Source organism: Neofelis nebulosa, chromosome 8 (genome assembly GCF_028018385.1).
Source record: "Neofelis nebulosa isolate mNeoNeb1 chromosome 8, mNeoNeb1.pri, whole genome shotgun sequence".
In the NCBI taxonomy this organism is placed as follows: domain Eukaryota; kingdom Metazoa; phylum Chordata; class Mammalia; order Carnivora; family Felidae; genus Neofelis; species Neofelis nebulosa.
This window is the reverse complement of record NC_080789.1, coordinates 24,220,675-24,247,649: the sequence shown is the minus strand read 5'-3', so window position 1 is coordinate 24,247,649 and position 26,975 is coordinate 24,220,675.

Sequence of the window (26,975 nt, the reverse complement as noted above, 5' to 3'; positions counted from 1 at the left end):
AAAGAACCAGGTAGATTGGGAAAAAATGTGATGGAGAAAGAAAATAGAACCACTGCAGTGTGCCCTTATCCATGGTTTCACTTTCCACTTTTAGTTACTCGCAGGCACCCCGGTCTGGAAGCGGGTGATCCTCCTTGTGACGGAAAGTCCCTAATAGCCTAACGCTACGTCACAGTGCCTGTGTCATTCACCTCACTTCATCTCATCCTGTAGGCATTTTCCTGTCTCGGGTCATCACAAGGAGAAGGGAAGTAGAGGACAATGAGGTATTTTGTATGTATGAGAGAGAAACTACATCCACGTAACTTTTATTATCGTATATTATGATAATTATTCTAGTTTATTAGTAGTGATTGTTGTTAATCTCTCACTGTGCCTAATTTGTAAATTAAACTTTATCATAGGTATGTATTGGGGTGCCTGGGTGGCTCAGTAGGTTGAGCGTCTGACTCGGCTCAGGTCATGATCTCACAGGCTCGTGAGTTCGAGCCCCGCATCGGGCTCTGTACCGATAGCTCGGAGCCTGGAGCCTGCTTCAGATTCTGTGTGTGTCTCTCTCTCTGCCCCTAACCCACTCAAATTCTGTCTCTGTCTCTCTCAAAAATAAATAAATAAACATTAAAAAAATTTATCATAGGTGTGTATGTATAGCAAAAACATAGCACGTAGTGGGTTTGGTACTATTCGCACTTTCAGGCATCCACTGGGGGTCTTGGAATGTATCTCCCATGGATAAGAGGGGGCCACTATACGTGTATCTTACTGCAGCATCTTGAAAATTAAAAGCAGTTATTTCACTTCACTCTTTTGGGAAGGTACAGATTCCAGATACTTATTTTAGATATAAGGTTGGTGTCAAGCATATAAATTTTACTTTTTCATTTAAATTTTTTTTTCAAACGTATTAATTTTATTTTATTTTTTTTTAATTTTTTTTCAACGTTTTTTATTTATTTTTGGGACAGAGAGAGACAGAGCATGAATGGGGGAGGGGCAGAGAGAGAGGGAGACACAGAATCGGAAACAGGCTCCAGGCTCCGAGCCATCAGCCCAGAGCCTGACGCGGGGCTCGAACTCACAGACCGCGAGATCGTGACCTGGCTGAAGTCGGACGCTTAACCGACTGCGCCACCCAGGCGCCCCTCAAACGTATTAATTTTAAATGCAAGTAAAATAAATGACCATTTCATTTTCAATGTGTTGATTCATGACTCTGTCCTCAATATGGAGAATATTGCATTTCCCTTCTAAAAAAGGAACATGTAGGAAGAGAGGGTGTAACTTTTCATAGCTCCTTCCCCTAAGAAATTTGAAGCTGCCTACTTTGCCATTTTTTTGTGTTCTGTTCATGTTAAGTATACTTTAGATGATTTTGAAGATGCTGAATCATAAATAATGGACACAGTTACAAAGCTGCTGGAAATTTTATAAAATTGTTGGTTTGAGCTTCAAGAAGCCACCAGGTCAGAAGCAAGTTCCCACTGCTTCATTGTCTGAGGCAAGTAGCTGTGCATGGCCTTGCATGAACTCCAAAGGGCTGTGCAAAATGTGTTTTTCTCTATATTCATAACTATGACAACACCAAGAATGGGGCTAAGTTGTTTTTCTCCCTGTATTCATAATCAAGACAAAACCCCATTGGCTTCTTTCCAGGTTCAGAAAAATGCGTTTGTCATTTTTTTTGTGTGTGTGTGTGATAAAATTAATATTGTGGATACATAACCTTAAAATTAAGTATAAGAATATTTATTTTGTTACCTTGCACCCAAATCGCTTCGTATACCATTTCCACATGGAAATACCTTGTCTAGAGTAGGCAAATCATTTAAATAATTCCAGGGAAGGCTTTAAAAACCAAGTTGTTGTATAGTATATATAGAAAGGTAGTTAATAAACTTATAACAAGATTTCCTACTTGTTTAATGTTTCCAAAGAATTGGGGGATTAGGGACCCCTTTTGAATTGCTTTCTCCCTCTCTCCCTTTCTATCCTCCCTCCCTTTCATTCAGCTGGTAACTCTGCCTTCCCACTTAATTATGATTAAAGAAAAAAAAGGACAAATGATGTCATCACAAGTATCAGAGAACTTTACTACAAACAAAATATTTTCTAGTTGCTATGTTGAGTCCTTAATGCAGGCTAATATTTAAATTAGAAAAGTAAAGAGCAGAGGCATTTTTCTATACTCGGGGACTGAGGAGCTACCAACATTTTAAATATATTTTGATCATGTTTATTAAGGATCAGAAAGCTGTTGAGAGGTAGTTTTTAAAAACCCTCTAAGATCCAAAATAACCACCAAAGACCTTTTCATTTTGAAAAGAATAAACAGGATTATGAGAATAGGTAACTTTTTCCTTGAGGAGCTATAAATGCAAGTCATTAGTAAAGTTCATTCACTCCACCGGAATTCATTTCTTATAAGGTCTGTTGGATAATTATTCTTTCTAAACACGACAACAAAAACTGAACAGATGTTTAGGTAGATAACAAGTTTGATGGGTAAGATATAATGAATCTGTTCTTTCCATTGCTTTTAATAAAAAAGAAATATCTGGTAGTAAGATTTCTTCAGGGTTCTTAATAGGAATATGTTCCCCAGATTAAAGAAGAAGAAAAAAGGTGGTATAGAACTTGATGTGATACTAGGATAATGAAAAATGTATCACTTAACAAGGTCTGCATTATTCAGAGTTATGCCCATGCAACTGTGTGCTCTAATCCCCAGCCAATACGTTGCTTGGTAACCAGTTACCTGCACACCTGCTCCGTAGCTATAAGAGACAGTGCATGTATGGTTATTGGCCGCATTTAGTACCAAAGGAAGATAAAAATCCAACAAATATTAATATTTTATACAACAATATATCTTTGACTTTATTATTCACCTACTGTTTAGCCAAAGATTTTTTTTTAATCATTAAGAGTCCCTGCTTCTCACCACACTCTCACCTTCTGAATAGCATGAGAAAGGACTTAAATTCCTTTCAGAGCATCTATAATCAACTCTGTTTGCTGCAGACAACAGATGCTACCATTAGGAGGGATTTTGCACTTAGGTGAGAGGGAAGGCTGAATGGAGAATTTCAGTTTATAAAAGATTCCAGCCGTGGAGGCAGAATCATTCCAGAATCAGTTTGACCATAAGGGCCTGTCTACATGAAGGCTTGATTAACATGGCCCTAGAAATATCAGTCATTGTGATTAGGCTGTGGTGTATCTGGTTTGTTCCTGATTATTTCCCTCTCAAGTTACAGTTCTGAACAGTACTACCATTGATTGTGTGGCAGTGACCCGGTAGGGGAGCCCTAAGAGGCAAGCTTTGGGACCAACACATAAAGCTCATGTATTTTTTTCCCATTAGAAAGTTGATTGCACACTATGCATTTGAGTCTCAGGGCTACTAGAAAGGATGTCCCAAGGGCCTCAAAGTCATTTCCTCTAACTTCTGGCAAGATCACAGCAATTTATTTTTTTCTTAAGAGTTGGAAGGTACCTTTAGAGATCATTTAGTTCTCTGGTTCTCAGCCCTGCCTCCACATTAGAATCATCTGGAGAGCTTTTAAAACATACGTATGCCTGGGCCTACCCCCAGAAGATTCTTTTGCTAGATCTAGGGTGGGATTCAGGCCAAAACGTTGCAGAGGTGGACCAAAGCCAGGTATGTTACAGTAATTGATGGCCCTTCACTTAAAGGGAGACATTGGGAGTAAACAAAGAAGATGTATTCCCTTTCGATTAGTTACCATCTTTTTGTCCTCTTATTAGCCTTAACCATTTGGTTAAGTGTGAGGCTCTTCTGCTTAGGGAGGGAGTAGCAGCTTGTGGGATCATCCTGCTCTCACTTCTTGAGGCCTGCCCTTCCATGACAACCTTGCTCCTATGGACATCAACCTGGAGCCAAGGAAGAGTTTAACAAGGCCCTGAAGTGGATGAGACAGGTTCCTTAACTGAATGAACTTGGAGGCCACTCTGTTCCCAAGGCTGACTATTCACCCCTTGCTCTGTTTTCTGTCATACATGTTGATGGTACATTGCCCATATCCTACTGTGAGGTTAAATGACAGCATTAGGATACTACAAAAATCAAAATACCAACATTGTTAAGATGCCTTCAGAATTAATATCAGTCCCCTGTAAAATGTCTAAAGAGAAATTAAAATCTAAAGACTTGATAAAATCCAGATGAATTGAAGTCCAAAATTGTATTTTATTGCCACTGTGATATCAAAGTCCATGGAAATTGAAATCAGTAATCCATTCTTCTCAGTTTGCTATTTTGATCACCTCTTAATGAGGGGTGTTCTTGACTCTGGATAGATCTGTGGATTTTCCAGGAGGTGTAGCCCAGGTGGAATCTAGTGAGACTGGGGAAGTTCCTCTGTGCCTTGAAAGTTGTACTGATAGAATTCCAGGTGTTCATGAATATCACATGTAAAGAATCAAAAAAGTTAAAAGGGCACTCAAGCTAATTGGTTAGAAAATAAGCCAACCCCAAGCCTTTAAACTGTTATCCCCTATCCTGGGCAAAATGGTATTCCCGGAAGCTTGTACTTAGAGTTGCCAAAGGCTAGAGCAGAAATGGCAGTGGTAACTGAGGATGACCAGAGAAGAAAGAGTTTGGTTTTATCAGGAAGCAGGTTGGCTGTTAGCTTCCTGAAACACACAATGTGTTACCTTAAACACAATGGGAGAAACGTCAGCAAGAGCTTGACTAGCTTGGGTACTGGGAATTTAGTCAGCTTTGGGGAAAACACCACCTATGTGCACATATCCTCCCTTTACATGCTATCTGAGGCATTGGGGCTCTCTGGCAAAGAGTCAGAATTTACACTGGAGGCAGCTTGTTTGAGGATCTTATTAGAGCTGTTTTTTTTCCTTTCTTATCACATGTATTTGAAACCTCTGTATTTTTTTTTCCTCTTTTATGTCGCCTACTTACAAGGCACTAATGATCTCTACTCAAACTTATTGGAGCTCTTCTGTATATGGCAGAGCTCAGCTGCTTTTCAGTTTAAAAGGAGTAAATATTTTCTGCAGTCCTGCACCTAACCTATCCCTCCACGGCCTGTCCCAGCACTGACGCTCTCCTCTTTGATGAAGTGCTGGCCTTTGGTAGGGTCCTGCATGAGCCACTTACCTGTGAAGAAAGTTGCTTGCTTGGAGACAGAGCCACCACAATCTGCAAAGATTAGCCAGTGGGAAAACCATACATAGCTATGCCTATGGGTTCAAAGTCAACTACCTGACTCATAGAAGTCAAAACCAGCCACATAGGAGAGGCAGCTGGCATTGTCCAGTGGCAGTTGGTTGGTGTTGAGGTAACTCAACATGATTGGATTTGCAGTACCTTTGCATTCACCACCAGGCCAAAATGCAAATCATCCTGAAGACCTTGACTGGCAAAATCATTACTCTGGAAGTGGAGCCCAGTGACACTATTGAAAGGCTAAGATCCAGGATAAAGAAGACATCCTCCACTTACCAGCAGTGGCTCATTTTGCAGGCAAGTAACTAGAAGATGACCCCACTCTTTCTGGATACAACATCTAGAAAGAGTCAACCTTGCACCTGGTTCTCTTTCTGAAGGGTGGCTGTTAATTCTTCAGACTGGCATTCGTAGTATGCCAGTGATGGCATTACTCTGCATTCTAGCCATTTTCCCCAATTTGAGTTTAGCAAATAGTTTCAAGTGATAGCTGACTAGCTGGTTTTGTCAGTAGTTGTTCAAAATGTTAATAAAGGTTTTGTTGAAAAAACCAAAAATACCTCAACCTCATGTACCATTTAAGTTGCTACACACCAGCAAGCAATCCTAAATCACAGGCTCCACCAAAGGATTGTGACTTATATACCCTCATTTGCCACCATTTTGTCTTATTTCTCAAAATTCATGGTTCATGTACCAGTTATTGGGGGTTGAGGTTATTTCCTACAACTGTGAGCCTCCCTGCTTTGTGGAAATGCATAATAGAACTTGTGCTTCCCAAGGACATACTGCTCTCAAGATAGAAGGAGGAGGAAGAGGTGGGCTACACATGCCCTGTTTCTCTACCAGATTCACCATCAGATGAAGTGCTGTAGCTCAAGAGGGTTGGGAATAAGAGGGCAGAGAGAGGCCCTGAGTTTTATATTAATTGACGTTCAGTCATGTTTAAGAAACCTCAAGAAAGGGAAAGAGGTGTTCCCTTCCTAATACTTGTCTACCTCTGTCCTCTTCCTAGTCCTTGTCAGGAATGCCAAGTCGTCTTTCGGTCCACCTCCTAAATATCATTGGTATCAACCCTTCCCCTCTGTCTCCATTGCTACCGCCCAAGTCGGGTCTTTGTTTTCTCTTTTACTAAGAATTGCAGTGTCTTCATTACTGGGATTTTGGCCTTTGTACCCTGCCCCTTCCCTCTCCCGACCCCCAGTATACAAATAAGCAAAACTGAAAAATCTTTCTTCTAGATCACCAGAGTAGTCATTTTATTGTACACATCTGATGATGTCACTCCCATGCTCAGTATCCATCAGTGATTTCCCATTGCCTAAGAGGTGCATATTTTCTCAACTCCTGTGTTCGATGTACAGGATCCTTTATAGTGAAAGGTGGTTAAGCTTATGGATTCTAGTGTAAGAATGCCTGGTTTCAGAGCTACTGACCAGCTATGAGACCTTGAACAAGTAACTTAACCTTTTTGTGCTTCACTTTCCTCATCTGTGAAATTGGGATCGTAATAGTACTTATCTCAAAGGGAGGTTATTTATTAATAATGATATAAATGCTTCACATGAACACCTATCACTGTGCCTGGCACATAAGTAGTGATCAGTATTAGTCATGATTTTTATTTGGCCTCTACTTGCTTATCTAGCCCCATGTGACCTACTGACAGCCTCAAACTGTTAAGGTCTGGTCTTAGCTGCTTGCGCTTTTCTGACCCTCCACACGTTCCCAGGTCTTTGTGTCTTTCATCCATGCTGGTCCTTCTGCCAGAATGCCCTCACCTGTCTTGATGGCCTGGCAGCGTCCTATTTATTGTTCAGTTCTCAGTTGAAGTGCTTTGTCCTCTGTGAACAGACTTAAGCGTTACTTCTCTTGGGCTCCCCTTTTCCAGTCTAGTAAGGCAAACACCCCCATTCTCCTAAGACTGTGTACTTTCTGAGGCTGGGGACTGGGTCTTTCTGCCTTTACTTCCTACTACCTGACCCAGTGGGAGGCATATATGATAACTGCTCAAAAGTGTTTGTTGAATGAGTGACCGTGTGAACAAGAAGGCTCTTTCCTAGAGGAAATAATTTCAAGTTTTGAAAGCTCTGCATGGCTGGCATTATAGGGAGAACCAGACCTCAACATATTTTCTGATGCAATTCAGTGGAAACTTTAAATTAAAAAGAAGCTTAGAGTACAGATAATTGCTATTTTCACTTCAAACTGTCTTTTAAGTCTAAGTTCAGACTAATAGAGAATTTTTTTTTTTTACCTCTGCTAATATATTGTGGGTATGAGAGGAAGGAAAGAATAATTCACATCTAACCTTTTAGCTCCCTTCTTTGTTGAAATAACTTTTCTAAAACTAAGAATACAGTTGAAGAAATCTCTTCTAAATAAATTGCAATGCATTAATATACTGCCCTAAGTAAGTTGGTTAGTCTCAAGGCAAACAATTCTTGTATACTGATCATTTAGAGATATTTTTTAAAACTTTGTAAAAGGTCAATTGGTTTATTTTTATGTATTTAGCAACAGTTTACAAAGCAATATTTTAGAGCTGTCATTGTATTAATTTTCATGGTTTTAATAATTGTGAATTTTATATTTCCTTGGGAAGCAATTAATACATTTAGGAAACTCTCCTGGGTTTCATAAACACTTCCAATTAAAATGTATTGATTTGGCAGTAGTTTCTCCTTAGTCCTCGTTCACAGAGACCAACAAGCAATTCATGTAGCTTTGTCTAACCTGAATGTGAGCAAAAATGAGACAACAGAAGATATTATCTCTTTTTCCCTTAGAACTTAATTAGTGCTATAGGTATTATTAGCCTGTAAGCGCCTGGAGGGCAAGGATAATGTCTTATTCATTATTATATCTCACTCAGGGTCTAGCTGAGGCCCTGCATATATATTAAGGGCAGCAGGGATTTGCATAAATGAAGGAGCTTTGCCACTGGCCAGTGTGGAGACTAGAAGAGAATGAACAAAGGTTGGGGCAGGAGCTTAGTGAGTGCTGGGCAGACAGGATGGACTGCAGCTTTTGAGAGGCCCCTGGGACTAAGTCCAGAAATAGGGACACAACAGAGGAGCCCTTCTTAGAAAGCCTGGGAAAAGGGAGGGGATCCAATCAGAAGACTTCTGGATGTGCTACAATTCCTGGAATTCATTTCAGGTTGGAATCATCTGGAGGATTTAGGTGAATAGATGTTTGTGGGGACTTGGAAAAGATTCCAAAGCAGGGTAATAGGAATTCTGATTAGGGGTATTTGTGATGCTTTCTCACTGTGGTGTATGTCTCGTGTGCATGTGGGAAGTTTATGTGGGCCATGTGTAGTGTGTGTGTGTGTGTGTGTGTGTGTGTGTGTTGGTATGTGTGTAGGGAGTATATGTGGGGTGTGTGTAGTATGTGTGTGGTGTGTGTGTGTGGTATGGTGTGTGGTGCGTGATGCATGAGAGATGTATGGTGTGGTGTGATATGTGTGTATATATGGTGTGTGTGTGTATGTGTGTGGTATGTGTGTGGAATGTGGGAGGGTTTGTAGGATGTGTGTGATTCCTTATCAAATATTAAACATAAATTTTGCCACTTTTGGGGCAAAGGATTGGATTTCTCTCTCGGAAGCTGATTCTTATGTACAGGGATCAATAGATCCTTATTACCATGTGCCTAATCCTGGGTTAAATCATGTGAATATAAATAAAATATAAAACATGGTATGCTTCTTCATGTTGTAATCTAATTAGATGTAAACATTGGAACAGAATATGATGATGCAAAAATAGGTAAGGTGTTCAGTGTATTCAAAAGAGAAGGTCACTCTGGGATGGCTTTATCAAGAGGTGAGACATGATCTGAGCCTTGAGGGATGAATGAGTGACATTTCCGTGAGTGAGGAGCACTTGTCCTATCTATGATCCTAGGGTAAAAACTCATACATTTTGAGTGGGTATTTGGCTGGTGTAGGAGATTCCTGTTGCTTGGGGAGTTGAGGCAGGGAAAGGTGGAATGTACTTAAGACTCATTACAGTTTGGGCCTAGAATGTCAGGTGAAGATCTCTGAGCTTCACCCAGTAGGCAATGGAGAGCCATTGGTTTTTTACCAGAGGACCGACATGATTGAAGTTGTCTTCTAGAAGATTATTTTAGCATAATAATGTAGGCTGTATTGAAAGAGAAAAATCTGAGGCAGTAAAATCAGTTTAGGAGTGTCAGTTTCCTAAAACTCTGGAACCCTGTATCATCTCCACTTATCTAAATATAATTTGGCCACTTGAGGTCATTCTCAACCCAGGGGCATATAAAAATATAAACAGAAACTAAATTTTCACTATATTCTCTTGATCATATTGCTTAATATAATATAAAACATCTTTAAAATTGTCTTCACACACTTAATCAAAGGATATATGTTTTAAAAGGATAAAATGATGACTCTCAAATAGGTATACAATGAATATTTGTTAAAGATTTTATATAACTCATTAATAAGGGAACTTATAAGATGTTAACAACGAGTTCAAAATAGAATGCAAGGAACAGATAAATTCATAGATCGAAAATATAGAAATGGATAGTGAGTCTGAATTTTTCCACAATAGGAGAGGGAAGTCGATTGAACTTCTATCAGAGAGAATTTACACATCTGTATACAAGAACTGTTTTGATTTGCTGTCAGTTATCTACAGTTTACAGAGTTGTAAAATAGCTTAATAACAGTGAGAGGCTAGAATCACATAATCCAGATGGGTATGCTGTAGACAATGAAGAATTTTCCATTGAAGCACAAGGCTTTTTCTGAATTTCAAAGACTTGTTATATCCTTCTCTTTATACCAAATTTTATTTTAAAATGCCCATAAAAAAATAAACGGGGCACTTGGATGTCTCATTCGGTTAAGTATCAGACTCTTTTTTTTTTTTTCAACGTTTTTTTATTTTTATTTATTTTTGGGACAGAGAGAGACAGAGCATGAACGGGGGAGGGGCAGAGAGAGAGGGAGACACAGAATCAGAAACAGGCTCCAGGCTCCGAGCCATCAGCCCAGAGCCTGACGCGGGGCTCGAACTCACGGACCGCGAGATCGTGACCTGGTTGAAGTCGGACGCTTAACCGACTGCGCCACCCAGGCGCCCCAAGTATCAGACTCTTAATTTTGACTCAGGTCATGCATGACCTCATGGTTCGTGGGATTGAGCCCCACATCGGGTTCCATGATTGGTGTGGAGCCTGCTTGGGATTCTCTCTCTCTCCTTTCCCTCTGCTCCCCCACCTTTCTCTCTCTCTCAAAAATAAATAAATTAATTAATTAAATGCCCATCTTTACCTCCTCTTACACTGGGCTACTTCCTGATATCTCTCCATCAGTTCTCTTTTTCCAAGAGCAGTTCCAGATCCTTTCTTTCTAGTATAAATGTATTAATTCTTTCCTGCTTCTCTCAGTTTTTCTTCCTCCATTACTGGATCAACTTACAAAGTGTTCTCCTTCTCCTTAGAAGGAAGGTTGTGAAAACATGTGGTTCACATTTTCTCTATCACACCTACACATACAAAGTTTTATGCAATTGTTCTAGACCAAACATGTTTTGAGATTATGATCTGGATTGCCAGTCTCCCCTTAAAGAGTGAGGAGGACAAAAAGTAAGTTGGAAAAATCTTAAAGATTTTCTTTTCTTATTCCACTGTCAATCCCCTTCTGGGATCTTGCAGTCCCGCCTTATTTCAGAGCTGAAGCAGCTTGAGGACAGTTGAATGCCTTGTCCAGTTAGAGGCAGAGATGAGACTGGATTTGGGTTCCTTGGTCTAAGAGTTGGTCATACAGCACAGATGTATTGCATGCCTAAAATATGTCAGGTCTTCATTGAGTTTACATTCTAGGTGGAGAAGATATGCAAGAAATAAGATAAATGAACAAATTACACACTGTATTATGTACATGTTATATTGTATTATGCAGAATGTGCAAAATGCCATGAAGGAAAATAAAGCAAGGCATGCAATAGAATGATTGGGGTAGGCCTCTGGGAGAAGGTGGTTTTTGCATAAAGACTTCAAAGAAGTGAGGGAGTAAGCTATGAGGATGATATGGGGAGAATATTCTGGGCAGAGGGCACCAGAAGTACAAAGGCCTTGAGGTGAGATTATTCCTGGTGTGTTTGAGAAACAACAGAAGGCCAGTGAATCTGGAGAGATGAGTGGCACAGTAGGAGAGATCAGGTCAGTAGGGAGAAAGGGTGCAGATCATATAGAATCTTGTAGGCCTTTGTAGGACTTTTTGATTGCAGTGGGAAGCCACTGGAAGGTTTTGAGTGATATTATGTGTTTTTTATTTTAAGAGATTATCCTGGATGTTATATAGAAGTGCTGTGGCCAACAGAGAGGTCATTGCACTAATCCAGGAGAGAAAGGACAGTGGCGTGGAGCCAGGGGGTAGCAGTGAAGGTGGACAAGTGGTAAAATGATGATGGGTACACTGTTGACTCTGGGTCAGTTTGACTTCAGTTTTCAAACAACTTGGGGTATTTTAGTTTTCTAGGCATCTTGCTAGGGACTGGGATACATAATTATGTAAGATCCAGTTCTTATCCCTAAGGAGCCCAATCATATACAAGAGACTACTATGAAAAATATTAAAAACATTGCAATGTGTTGTGGTAAGCACAACGATAGATATTTGTGCAAGTCACAGATGCAGACCCAAAAAAGAAAAGGAATGGCAGGCGGGGAGGGGCTCCTTGGAGGAGGTGTAGTTTGGAAAAGGAATAAGAGCGTCACAGGATTCCCTTCCTAGGTGGATGGAGACACTTCAGGTAGAGGGGACAGCAAGATTTGTGGGGGTACTGTAAGCTATTAAGTTGTTCATTCTCTTTTATTCTTGGTAATGTGGTAGATTGGAAGTGTTCAAACAAGCCCTAAGAGGAGCCTGGCTACCATTGTGATTTAAGGTCTGTCTTGAGGGTCGAGTTCCAGGCATAGGGAACAGCCAAGTATAAAGACCTTAAAATGCTTTGTATGTTAAGAAACAGCAGGGGGCTAGAGGACTGGTCTGCAAAGGTAAGGGGAGGATAGGAGGCAGAGAGCCAGATGTCTGGGGCCACTGAAGGAATTTAGGGCCATCAAGAAGTTCATCTGGAGTTTTTTCTTAGGGGTAGGAGAGCCACCTTCATGCTTCGAATTGAAAAAGGAAGTGATCCAAAGAGGGAGTGGGGTGAGGTAGCTACACTCAATTTGAGGAGGAGATAGAAATGTGGGTATTTCCTTAAGTAGAGGATATGAAGGTATCACGTGGTGGGAAAGGGGAACATGGATGCTTGTATGGGGCTGGCAGGTGAGTCCTTGGGAGCAAAGATGATGTTTCTTTGTGACCAGTCCTAGAAGCTTCAGAGAGCTACACTGTGAGAGGTTTGGAATGCGGTAGTTAAGAGCAAGAGTCAGGCTGATGAGTCAAATCCCAGCCCCACCACTAACCCTGGGCAGGTTACTTGATCTTGGGGCTTGACTTCCCCACCTGCAAAATGGGGCTGGCGCCTACCTTGTAAGTTTGGTGTGAGGAATATGTAAGTGGATATATGCAAATTGCTTGGAAGAGTGGCGCATAGTAAGCATATGGTAAGTACTATATAAGTTGGTGCCCTTATTATTATTACCTTTTGCGATGAGCAGTGTTCATGGCCTGTGGTTGGCCTTGACAGAGGGGGTAGGTAGCAGAAGGAGCAATCATAGTAAAGGCAACTTGTGGACCTGAGACAGAGCCTCTTCCTGTGGGAGCCCTGGGATCCTTACGGAACTCCCTTGGAGGAGGGGACTAAGGGGCAGGACTCCAGTCCCGGGGACTGGCTTTCTCATCTGCTGGTGAAGAAAGGCTGAGACAGTTTTAATTTTGTCTAGAAAAATAAAGAAATGTGATGTTTCTCAAGCGTATCATGAAGCAAATTCTTAGTGGTTATGTGTGCTTAGGGAACTATAGGCAGCTATAAATTGCTGAAAGATGGATTTTGAGGTGGGGATAGGTGGCTAGTAATAGTGAAAAAATGAGCAGGGATCAGATCAAGATAGACCTTAAATGCCCTTCAATGACCTTGGCCTTACTCTATACATACCGGGGAGCCAGAGAAGGACTTTTAAGCGGAGGTGACATAATCCGATTTAGATCTTTGATAACTTTGCTGGTGGCAGGAAAATAAAGTTGTTGAGGTAAGAAAAAAAGGCATCAGTTAAAAGGCTGTGGCAGCAATTCTGAGGAGGAATTATAGGAGCCAGGATTAAGATATTGGCAGCAGGGATACAGAAGAGACAACAGGGCTGAGACATATCTAGAAATCTTGGATGTGATACTGCAGATAGGGAAGTCAGGCTTCTGGCTTCGGATAGAGGAGACAAGGAGATAGAACAGATGGGGATGACAGTGAGTTCAGCCTGGGTTCGGTTAGCTTGAAGTGGCTGTCCCCAGTGGAGGCATCAAGATTGGGCCGAAGCTGGGTTTGGGAATCATTAGAATGGAGATGGTTAGGGAGGGTGTGGAATTGTCTAAGGCTTAAGAACCAGCCGCTTTGGTGGGAATCACTGGGAAGAAGTGATCAGATCAATAGAAAGACAACAGAGGGGGCTATTGCCAAGGAGCTGGGAAAGGAGTTTCTAGAAGGGCTCATGATTAAATTCAGAGAGTTCAGGAACAAGACTTGCCAGTTCATGTCCATAGGCTGGTGGAAAGAGAGTCAGTCTTTAGCAAGTCAAGGACGGAAAAGGAAGCAAGGATGTGGTGAAGGTGAGTGTGAACCACACTTTGAGGAAACTTAGGTATGAATTAAAACTGAGAATGGTAGCCAGAAGGGCAGTGCTAGGCCAAATAATATTCCCCTCCCAGTCCTCCAGTTTGTAAGAACTTATTAAAGAGGCCATGAGGAGATCTCAGCAGAGATAACATTTGAGGATTCACACACACACACACACACACACACACACACACACACACACTCAGCCAGCAGGTAAGGATATATATAAAGCTTTTAGAACTCTTTCTCTAAAGCAAATTAAAAAAAATCATCAATTCAGCTATCTGAAAAATTCACCCAGGTTGGGATGGTAAGTGAAGAATCCCTATATTTAATTGAAATTTTCATCAAAGTTTGAGTTGTATTTTCTGAAATGTGTTTTATTCCATGTAAGTTAAATGCCTCTCCAGCAGCTTTATCTCATTGCGTGGCTATGTATAGTTTGTCCTATAAGCTCCTCTTGAAACAGTCTCTTATTATTGATTGATTGATTGATTGATTGATTGTAAATGTTTGTCTATTTTTGAGAGAGCACAAGTAGGGAAGGGTCAGAGAGAGAGGGACAAAGGATCTGGAGCAGGCTCTGCACTGTCAGCAGCAAGCCCACATAGAGCTCTAACTCACCAACTGTAAGATCATGACCTGAGCCGACATCAGATGCTCAACCAACTGAGCCATCCAGGCGCTCCGGAAGCATTCTTTTATTTTTAATTTTTTAAATTTTTTTAATGTTTATTTATTTTTGAGAAAGAGAGACACAGAGCATGAGCAGGGGAGGGGCAGAGAGGGAGACACAGCATCTGAAACAGGCTCTAGGCTCTGAGCTGTCAGCACAGAGCCTGATGTGGGGCTCGAACCCACAAACTGTGAGATCATGACCTGAGCTGAAGTCAGGCACTTAACCGACTGAGCTACCCAGGCGCCCCTGAAGCATTCTTCCTACAGCATAACTCAAAAACTTAAAGCTGTTGGTCAGGTGCCAAACAGTGACAGGATTCATTTTTATGGTTCAAAAGAACACATGCTTCACGGGAAAAAGGAACGGAGCTTTTATTTTGGAGAAATGGTAGGAGCACTGTGGGAGGTATATTTGGGATAATTGTAAATATAGTTTTTCCTTGCACGAATGAATCTTAGATTGTTAGTTAGGAATATTCTGAAACAACACAATTATCAGTGAGAAAACACTCAGATGCCTCATTGCGTTCAGTGGTTTCTTTTATTAACTGTAACACCTGCCGTTTCACAGCCTGTGCTTCTGTCTCCAGATACAAAGTGAAGGAGGTCCCACAACAAATATTGGGTTAATTTAAGTCTCTAAATAATAAAATAACAATCAAACTGTGTACTCAGTCTTAATCTGGGTATGTCAGGTAAAAGTTGTTTTCTTCTTGTCAGAATGAAATGTGTTTGATCTGAACTGTTAATGTAACAAATATTAATGAAGTGGCCTTTATGTGCCAGGCACTGTGCTAGGCTCTGGAGTTGTGGTGACTCAAATGGACAAGTTCCCTGGCCTGATGTCATTAATGATTTCGTGTATCAAAACTACATTAAGAGGGGCGTCTGGGTGGCTCAGTCGGTTGAGTATCCGACTTCTGCTCGGATCATGACCTCATGGTTTGTGAGTTCCAGCCCAGCATTGGGGGTCTCTGCTGTCAGTGCAGAGCCCACTTTGCTTCATATCCTCTGTCCTCCTCTCTGTCTGCCCCTCCCTGGCTCACGCTGTCTCCAAAGTAAAATAATAAAACATTAAAAAAAAGACTGTGTTAAGAAATACTTGTTTAGGTGAGGAATGGAAGGGAAAACATAGCAGGGCACAGTGGCATTCAGCAGGCAGGTATGTGGACCCAGATGAACCAATTCTGTTTATCCCTTTACTCTTATGTGGTATGAGTGAAAACGCTGATTGGCCATTCCTGAAATTTCCTCCATGTGGAGGGACCCTCTTTAGACATCCTGCCTAGCCTCTGTTGCTCTCTCAGTCCCCTTTTCCCATGGAAAGAGAGGAGGCTCACCTAGTGGAGAGTTCGGGAGAGGGCCTGGGCACACCTGGCTTGGTGTCTTCCCCTTCCTGGTGGGAAATCTACTCTGTTTCTTTGGCCAGATCTTCAGTGGTGACTTCAAACTGCTGGAAGATGGCTGAGTTCCCTGTGCCCCTGTGAGCACTGGCTTTCAGTGATGAGTATCAGGTGGCTGAGACGGACTTCACTGAATAATGGCCCTTCTAATGTTGATCTTCCAGCCAAGAGGGGAGCTAACCTCCTAGATTTTGTTTTCTTGACCCTAGGCTCCTTAGGATCATGACCATTATATGGTCTCACTTTGGCTCTGGGTGGTTAACTATATAAGCTCTGGGTATGGACTTAGACTTTCAAGGCTCCAATGGTGGCTTCAGCCATGAAGGGGTATTAGATTTTATGAGAGAGAGAGAGAGAGAGCGAGAGAGAAAGATAAAAGAGAAAAGAGAGAAAAGAGAAAAAGAAAGGACCCTTAATATAAAGAGCATATACTGTATTTTTGGATTACAGCAGAGAAGTCAGTCAATGAAATTCTTGTAGATTGAAAATCTAGGAAGGCAATTCAAAAGGCCTGTATCTTGGACATTATCCTTAGGAATCGTGTTTGCCTAGGAATTCAGGTAGGACCTAGGGTGGTCTGGAAAACATGCTTCAGCCTTGCTAGCAGAATAGGAGCAGTGGAGGAATGAAAACCGAGAAAGACAGATTGATTAACTTGAGAGAAAGAGAGATTCCTTATATTAAAAAAAGATATTCTTGGACAAACCAGATAGACATGCATGAGAACAGTAACAAGGAGAGGAATAGACAGATACAAAAAGTAAAGCAAGGTTATTTCAGATTTACTTTTTTTCCTAAAGAAAGTACTAGAAAAATGAGACATTCATTCAGTAATCTTCATATATTTTTCAAGTGCTTTCTATGTGTTAGGCACTAATCCTGGGTATTAGAAATATATCAATGAACAAAAAAGATAAAGTCTAACTCTGTTGATTTTACATTTTAGTAGGAAAAGAAGATAATAAACATATAAATAAATTGTATGCTGTGTTAGAAAATAAGTGTTATAGAAAAGAAGACACATCAGGGTAAGGGGGATTAGGAGTTCCTGGGAGGGAAGGGATGATGGTGTCAAGGTGGGCCTTATTGAGAAGGTGGTATTGGAATAAATATTTGAAGGAGTAAGCCATATGGTTATCAAAGAGAAGAGCATTATAAGTAGAGGGAACAGCCAATGCAAACACCCTGTGGCAGGAGGGTGTCTGGTATATTTGATCAGGAGCAAGGAAGCCACTGAAGTATAAGCAGAGTAAGCAAGAAGGAGCATAGGAGGAGGTGACCTTAGAGAGGTAACAAAGGGCCATATTGTATACACCTTTCATGGTCATTATAAAGAATGACTTTGAATCTGAATGAAGAATAAGGGAGTCCCAAAATTATTGTAGCAATCCAGGAGAGGAGTGAAGGTAGCTTGGAGTATGAGGTAAAAGCTGAGACAAAAGAATCACCACAGTTTGATGCCACATTTTAAAGTTTAAAATCAAGCACAACCAAATAATAGAATGTTTAGTTATGTAGCTATTTGTGGTAAATCTCTGTGTAAATGCAAAAAGAGGATAAAGAACCAAAGTTCAGGATTGTAGTTGCAGCTGTGGAGAGGTAGGAACCCGAGAATGGCTTTGGGGAGGAGAGCACAAAGAAACTATTTTTGGAGATTTTCTTTTTTTTTTTTTAAGTTGGGTGGAAATGTGGGGAGAATGTGTTTTATTGTGCTTCATTCATAACTTACATACACATTATACATATTCGCTATACAAATACTCTGTTTAAAAAAAAGAGAGAGCGAGAACAGATAGTAGTTGACCAAAGGGAGGGGGATAACTAACAGAAGGGACCATGTAGGAGGAATTAAAGGTGTGGGCTTTGCTTTTTTTCTGGTTTAGCAGGACCTTCATCTGTAAGAGGCCACAGGAAACCCCTAGAATCATCACTGGGGTAGCTTTTTTTAAGATGAGTGTATGCAGGCCCCTTAGACTCCCTGAAGGGCAGCCATGAGGTGAGGGATCAGTCCCAACTTCTGGGAGGGAGGACAGCCTGGAACCACCCTGAAGGCAAGTGCACCCTCATCTGGTGCTGGTGAGGGAGCTGACTGTAGACTCTGTGCCCATCCCAGTGCTCTCAGTGGCTGCTGGTGGACACCTGGAGAGGGGCTGTGCCCACAGCCTTGGGTTTTGTTTTGGATTCTAATTGACCTGACTTCTAAAGTACTGTGTGAACTTGGAAGATACCAGCCCTCTGAGCTCCAGCCTCCTCATCCATGTAATTTAGGGGTGAGACAAGAGCAATTGTCTTCACACTGTGTCTGTGTCAGCTTTAGAAATCCCTGGGGGTACTGTTGAGTCACTTAGAGAAGGAGGATGTGCAGCTGAAAAGGAGTTCTCAGACTTTCCAAATCCCTAGTTCAGTTAGGGGAGTCACTCTAATGGATGTTGTATGTTTAGGCTCCATGTATGACTTCATTTCAGAGGAGCGTTCTGCTGCTAAAATGAAAACCAATGAAAACCCAAACAATTAAGAATTTGGAAACCACTGGTCTAGACTGTATTTCACAGACCTATCTATATATATATCAAATTATTCTGATGAGTTAAAAACAAAAGCTGACTTTCCAGCCCTTGCCCTTGGTTTATTGAATCAGTATGTCCAGGAGCAGGGTCTTCAGGGACTTTTGTAACAAGCCCTCCAGGTCCATCTCACAGGGGCAGCCCATCTCTGGCCATTGCCTGGTTTTTGGAAAACCCTGTTGTGTTGGAACTTTGGAGTTCTCTTCTCAGCACTAAGATACCATGAGCCTGTGTTTATATTCCTCCTGTGTATAACACCTTCTGTTCCATTTGTTTATTTTTTTCTGCATTTCTACAAAAACAACAGCTTCTTAGAACCAAAATATCAAAATGAAGCTGCCATCCAATTTTTATTTTTTCCCCATGTGCAAAATTTAGGGTTGTTTTTCTGGTTTTTGTGTTTCCCCCCTTTCTGAGAATTGTGTATAAAAATAGGCTCTTTGTTTTTCTATAGTGCCTACCGCTGTAGCTCCCACATGCTTTGGAAATCATGCCATTCAAGTTTGAATAGATACTAAAGGAACCCAGGGAGTAGTTTTCCCTTGCATCGTTTGGGCGACAAAATATTTCCAAACTGTGCTCTGACATTCACTTTGAAATATTTTTCCCTTCCTGTTTGCTCCCACCCCCCTGAAAACATATAAGCATGCCTGATTGAATAGCCCACTGGAGAGAGTTAAAGATAAGGCTGGGAACACCTGCTCTTGAAATAGTTCTGTGGTTAGTACCCCTTACTTAACAAAGAAATATGATTCTTAGAAGGTCCAGTAAAGGGTAGATGAAAGAATTAAGGGAATATGTGGGCTGAAACATGAGGTCAAACTAAGAAGATTAAGACTTTTCAGCCCACAGAGATGAAGGCTGCATGGGGAGATGATCAAAGTGGACAAAGCCACGAAGGGCATCAATATGTTGTGTTCATCAAATTCCAAAGTACAAGGATGGCCAGGAAGACTCTTTGAAGCCTGAAAGAGGAGGAATTTAGGACAAATAGAAAAAAACATTACTTTACACAGTGTGTCATAAACTATTGAAACAAGTCACTCCTAAGATACGGTCTGGGTTAAAAATAATAAAGGTTCACAGAAGGTGTAATGTACTTATGAGTCATAGAGGCACAGTGGTTTTTCAAGAGTGAATTATACTGTCCTGTGGTACCTCTTTGGCATTTTATATTTTACATTTATATTTATGTTTGAGATAGAGTGCTAAGCTATGTTTACTATGCATGTGATCTCATATGACAAAATTTATGTTCTTAAGGGGGGAAACACTTTATTCAGTCAGGTGCCTTAAAAATTTTAGACAATGGAAATGATTTCCTTACTAATTAGGGATGTCTTGCCTTAAAACTTTTCACCCATCTTGAATCCTCATGGCTTGTCAGTTGATGTTTTCAATAACAGTGAAGCTGGGATGGGAATGAAACAACTATTGTGGTGCATGCATTCTGGATTTTTTTTTCATTTTGCGTGTTTAACCTCTAAACAGTTTAGTGAGTCCAGAGAGGAAAAAGGGAGAGTCCTCCACTGATGCCGCTGATACCCCATGAGGCCCATACCAGTGATAAAGCCATGTGAATACTCCTCAGTGCCACATGTGGGAATTCCTTTCTGAGGCAGAATGACCTTTCTGCCTTTTCAATCATGCAAAAGGCTGAGTGTTGAAGCTGACAGACAGGGAAACATTATATCCTAGGATGTGAAGTCAGCCATAGAAAAGGTGGAAATAAGAGGGAGGAGTTTTAGCCTTCCTTAAACTCTTTCTCAGACTCTAGTAAAATATATCCATAAATAAATTATTCTAGTAAGAGTACACCAAACAGCAGGACTGAGAGTTGATTCTTTCTCACCCTATTAAAATTATACTGTATAAATAGCTGAGTCATGTAAGGAAATAGCCGTGTAACAAACTGCCCCGACACTTCATGGCTTAAAGCAACAACCATCGGATTATGCTCATGGATTCTGTGAATTAGTAATTTGGATGGTTAATCTCTTCTCCACAATGAATGAGGCCTCCAAATGGCTGGGAGCTGAATCATCTCATGGCTTCTTCACTCACATGTCTGACACCTGGTCTGGAATGACTTAAAGGTTGGGCTCAACTGAAAATGTCAACCAGGGCACCTGTATATGGCCTCTCCATGTTTCTTAGACTTCTCACAGCACAGCAGCTGGTTTCCAAGTGGGAGAGTCTGAAGATTAAGCAGATGGAAGCTCCATGGGCTCTTGTGACACAGTTTAGTTTCAGAAATCATGAAGTGGTCACTTTGTTGTTTTTGTTGGCATAAATAAATCACTGAGGCCAGTCTTTTTTTTTTTTTTTTTTTAAATTTTTTTTTTTTTTCAACGTTTTTTATTTATTTTTGGGACAGAGAGAGACATAGCATGAATGGGGGAGGGGCAGAGAGAGAGGGAGACACAGAATCGGAAACAGGCTCCAGGCTCTGAGCCATCAGCCCAGAGCCCGACGCGGGGCTCAAACTCACGGACCGCGAGATCGTGACCTGGCTGAAGTCGGACGCTTAACCGACTGCGCCACCCAGGCGCCCCTCACTGAGGCCAGTCTTATTCAACAGAGGGGTATTAGACTCCTCCTCTTAATGAGGGTGGTGGTAAAGTTACATTTCAGAAGAGCATGTTGGAGGGTAGATATTTTCATGGTAATCTTGAAAAATGAAGTACAATATACCACAAGGATGTGTGTGTGTGTGTGTGTGTGTGTGTGTGTGTGTAAATGATCACCTTCCCCTCTGCCCCATATTAAGATCTGAGAGGGAAATTCTCTTGGCATCCAGGTGATGGGCAATGCAGGATGTGTTTATTGGGGTGAGAAGAGATGAGAGTATTAAGAGTAATATTTGTAACTTGCCCATAAGAAGAAAGAAACTGGATAAGACTTTCTTCAATAAAGGATGAGCAAACAAACAAGTAAAGCCAACATGGGTCCTTTGGAAAGTTTCTGCAACTTGAGAAAAAAGGACCATTGCCTTGAAGATACAAATGGAAAGTATACTTTGAAAAATGACCTGTTAAAGGAAACAAAAGAACATTTTTGAAATCTTTTTTGGAAGGAATAAGGAACATAACTGAGACTGCAAAAAATTGCATCAGTTACCCTGAAGAGAGAGTTGAGAGTCTCCTTTAGAACACAGAGGAAATCATCAAAGAGATGAACATAATAGCAAAATTGATCAATATGGAAAGCAGAGAATAGATAATGAAACCGTGAGTATCAAGAGTATCAATGTATCAAAGTAATAATAAAAGATATAAAGAAGAAAACTTTCCCAAATAAAGATTGAGTCAGCATTTGACAGCACTCAATAATTCCCAGAGAAAAGAAGCAGAGTAAGACTTGCCATCTGACATGCCCTCACAAAAATGTTTGAACTTACAGACAAAAACTTTGATGCAAAACCCTGAATTCCCCAAAGTTTTCTAACAGAAACAAAAATCAGATTTCAATTCTACGATATTAAACATAAGATGATAGAGTAACCTCTATAACATGAAGCATTAGGTAATAATAGAATTATGAGGAAGAAAAAGTTTGACCGAAGCGTTCACTCATCCAAGTTTTTATTAATGTGTGAAAGCAACAAAAGCATTCTCAAATGTACAAAGATTCAGAAACATATAACACCTGTATGATTTATGAAAAAATATTAGATATGTCTGGGGATGGCTGGACTGAGAAAATACACATGCAAGACACTTAATAATTATGTGGATTTCAAATTTCACATTTCATCTTGGATTAAAAAAGACTGACAAGTAGTCGGGAGAGAGACAATGCTGATGTTCTCACCTTACCAAGGGAGAGATGACAACAATACTGCTTCCGCTGCTCCAAAGCAAATGAAAGGTTGGTGCAGCAGAGTGGATAAAACTTCAGCCATAATATCTGCAGAGGAGGTTGCAGCCCAGAAAGGAGCTAGCCTGCCTAGAATATTCCAGAAAGGCTCTAGACTTCAAATTCAGAGATAGCAGATAACTGAGAGAATGGGAATGAGAGTTTGCAGAAAGCAGAGAATTGAAGGCTTATATTTAAAGGCCTTTTTAAATAAGAACACATAGTCTCCTTTTTCCTTCAGAAAGTCTAGCAACCAAACGTTTTCCTCTAGGCAAAAACAATAACAGCAACACACTAAAAACCCAGAATATTCTCTTCTAAAGAAATTGAACAAATATTTTGGGAGAACTTGAGCAGTTAGTGTGGGTGTTATCACCCTGAAGGAAAGCCCTTCACATTCTGTCATTTTGATGGCCCATTAATAAAGCTGGTTCTCACCTCTTCACCCTGTTGCCCTAAGGGGAAGCCTGTGAGTTGGCAAATCCTGCTCCTGTTCAGCTTTATATCTGAGGAAGTTCACAACATGGAAAAGAAAACAGTGAAAGATAATCATAAAAAGCTGACCCCTGAAGAAAGAGAGAATTCAGGGAACTGAAAAGAATTTAAAAACAACTGTGACAACTCTGCTGTCCTCAGTGAGGTATAAGAAGCTATCGCCTTCACAAAAGGAGAGCAAGAGGCCATGAAAATGAAAAATACAAAGAACAAAGAAGAATACTTAGAAATTAGAGATGATTGCTCAAATAAAACATTCAACAGAATAATTGGGAGAAAAAGTTGGGGAAATCTTCCAAAAAGTAGTGCAACAAGAAAGGCTAGAAGGAGAGAAAAGATGGAGGTTAATTAAGGTGAAGACGATGGATTTAGCAAAAAGGTGGCTATTGGTGATCTTGCCAAAAATAATTTCAGGGGAGCAATAGAGTGAATACAACATCAGTGTTCAAATGATGTGATTCTGTTTAGCTTGAGAAGATTGGTACGGTGGTACAAACTCAGTCAAAAAGGATCCTGTATCTCATCCCAAATATATGATCCTAACTCATCTGTATAGTTCAGTGGATGGTGACTTCATGGTCTTGAGTTCTTACCCCAAAAGTATCTACTGGATTATTTGTCACTTTCGGTTCCAGATGGGTGGCAGTGACCTCAGGCAGAAATGAGCAGGGCCAAGTTTATCTCGAGTATTAATTTATTTTTCAGAATCTAGGTTACATACCATTAAGAATCTTAATGATATTGATAGTATTTAGTTGCAAATTGTCTGTCTCTACTAGGAGAAGGACATGTGAGTCATGTGATTAGTATCCATTACCATATCATAAAGTGGTGCATAACTTCTTATTTAAGAAGTTAGAGACTTTTCTGGCAGTAAGCATTGTGGTTTTCTGCATATAAATTAAAAAAAAAAAAACCCCAGACAGATATTAGAAGAAATAGATGGAGATTAGGTGGCCGGAAAAACAATCCTTAAACTACATTTTTCAAGGATTTCCATGAAGTATTCATTGACCTTAGGTAGTACTGCAGCAGTATCAGCATCCTAAGAAAGTAATAGCTTGCTATATTGATATTATTATTAGATTTTGAAAGGGGGAACAGGCTGCCTTCCAGGTAAGAACTGTCTTGGAGCTCATTGTTTAACCACAAACGAAGGGTTTTTAGCTCTGTGGTGCTCTTTAACTTTGTACCATTGGCGGGAGGCAAAATGATAATGGGTAATAGCTAAAAAAAAAAGTCACTTTTTATACAGCAAGTGAGCTTGAGACTTTCAGTCCTGCAAATTAAGTTGAAATGAATGGCTTCTGAACAGCACATTGGGTGACAGGAAGTTTATAAATGTTACGTCTCCTGAGGTGTTCCAGTAATAGTAAGTTTGGGCAGAATAAGCTTTTTCTGTAACAGTCTCGTTGGAAGGACCAGCAGTCTCCAGAGAGATTGGTTAATAAGTCAGTTACCTGGGTGTTGAAAATGAAATAGAAAAGGTAGTGGAATAGAAAAGACTTTGAAGGAGAAAAATGTTAATTTAGCCAATTCAGTGCTTCTACTAGAGTGATATTCAAGACTAGCTAACCTACTCTCTCTGATTTCGCTCTAATTTCAATTTGTATGACAGCCTCCACGAAAGCAGGTTTTTTTGTTTTGGTCATGCAGAGCTGATATGGAGAAGACAGTGGATGTGTGATTTAGGTTTGGTGCTGGGAGAAGGCTGGAAATGGCATTAGGAAAACCACCAGGTGTGCTGTCTGATTGGACAGCCCAGCATGTGGAATATGGTGCTGTTGCCACGAGCTACCCTTTTTCTGCTGTTGCTTTTGCAGATCTCAGTAGGAATCGAGGCAATGGTAAGTGGTATATCTGTATGTTACAATCTGACAGTCGTCCCTACAAAAGCATTTTAATTTTCTCATGTAAAGTTACTCTCAGAGGAAACACAATTAATTGGCTTCTGAAATGCCTTGACACTTTGAGATCATTGGACAAATGATGCTGTGTAAGTTCACAAACAGAATGTGCTTGGTTATATACTAGAAAGAGCATCTCCTTGAAAAAGGCAGCGTTATTTGCTTGAAGGTTTTTTCCTTGTCCTTGGGGTGGCTAAGATTATGAAACAGCCATGAGAGAGAGAAGATTGAGGTCTCTTTTGATTTCACAGCCTACCAACCCAGCAGGTTTCATGATTTTGTTTCATACGCGAACTCTACATATGTTTACACATAGTTTCTCTTATTTTCTGCTAGCCCAGAAGTTAATAGTGTTGTTGCTAATGTAAATGAATGTATTAATTTTAATGTGAAATGATTTTTGAAAAAGCAGTAATGTTTTCTTGGGAAAGCTCATGAAGTATTCATTTTTCTATCACTACGTTGTAAATCTGTTTACCAGTCATAATTATTTTAAGATTTAGTTTGTATGCTCTTTGGTGATTATTTTGACCAAGAAGTCAGGGAAACGTGACATCATTTTATCTTCTCTCTCTTACCCTCTGCCTTCCTTTCTCTGTTCTCCATGTCATTGCCTCAGTTCAGGCTTGTATCCTCCCTTGCCTGGACTATTGCAGTAGCCTCTTCCTAACTGGGCTCCTTTCTCCAGCTTTGTCTCTCGGCATATCCTCCATGTGAAAGTGATCGGTCTCAAGGACCTATATGATCAGGTCAATTCCTTCCATGATTTTTAGTGTTTAGAGGGGATAACCAAACCCTGTGCAAAGCCATTCATAAATTGACCCATTTCTACCTCTGTAATCTAGTAATTCTTAACCAGGCTCAATTTTGCCTCTCAGGGAACATTTGACAGTGTCTGTGTACATTTTTGATTGTCACTGTGTGTGTGTGTGTGTGTGTTTGTGTGTGTGTGTGTGTGTGACTGGTATCTAGTGGATAGAGAGCAGGGATGCTGCTAAATATACTATAATGCACAGGACAGCCTCTACAACAAAGAAGCATAGAGTCTAAAATGTCCACAGTCCTGAGGTTGAGTAACCCTCCTCTTATCTCATATGCTCATTTCTTCTCTGCTTCCAGGGCTCCAGTCATAGGGAACTACTTACTCCTTTATGACTATGTCTTGCTGTTTCTCTTGTCTTGCTCTTTGCACATGCTGTTCCCCCTGACTGGAATGCCTCCCTCCCCTTTTACCATCTGGAGGTAAAGTGTTATCATCCTGGCCTCTCATATCATCCCTTGGGCATCTGTGTAATTTGAGCTTATGTGGCACTGTAACGTTGGTTTTTAAATTTTTTTCCCTTGGTCGGTCCCTCCTGGGAAGAGCTGTTCATGTCAGGCATCATGTCTGACATCTTTCTTTTTGCCCCATCTGGTACAAATATTGGCATGTAGTAGATGTTAAGCATGCTTGTTTGTTGGATACTTGGTGGGATGCATGGATGAATAGAATCTGTGTTTAGATCATATGGTAGTCAGAGACCAATATTGTTCATGTGTTCCAGCTTGGAAATTATTCTTTTAGTCCATTTTTTTTCAATGTCACCTTCTTGGTTATTTTCTTTTGATTTCCTAACTTGACTTCTGGTGCCTTGAATATAGTAAGTGATCAGTGACCATTTACTAAACAAATATTGGCTATAGGTCTGGGTTTAAACAGAACTTTAGATTCTTTCTGGATAACTTTAGATTCTTTCTCTTTAGCAAGGCAGGGAGAGATTTTTTTCCCTTCAAAATTGATCTGGGTCACCTTGTTCTTACTCTGTTTTTCTCTATCTCATTGGTACCTCCCTCCCTCTACTGCACCACCCACTGTAGCTCAGCACACCCTCAAAACTTGGGTGAAAAATTGAAGATCCCTGGAGTGAGAAGGCTTGGGGTCTTCCCACAGATACAGCTGCCTTAATTTGGTTCACCTGACTCAAGTTCGGAACATTAAATCCCATCCCTGCTACGCTGGTAATGGCAGAGATTTATCTCCTCTTTGGACCACAGACTCTTCTGTAGGTTCTGTCCCCTTCAATTACAAATGGTGGTTAGTTCATCCTGCTTCTACTCTTAGA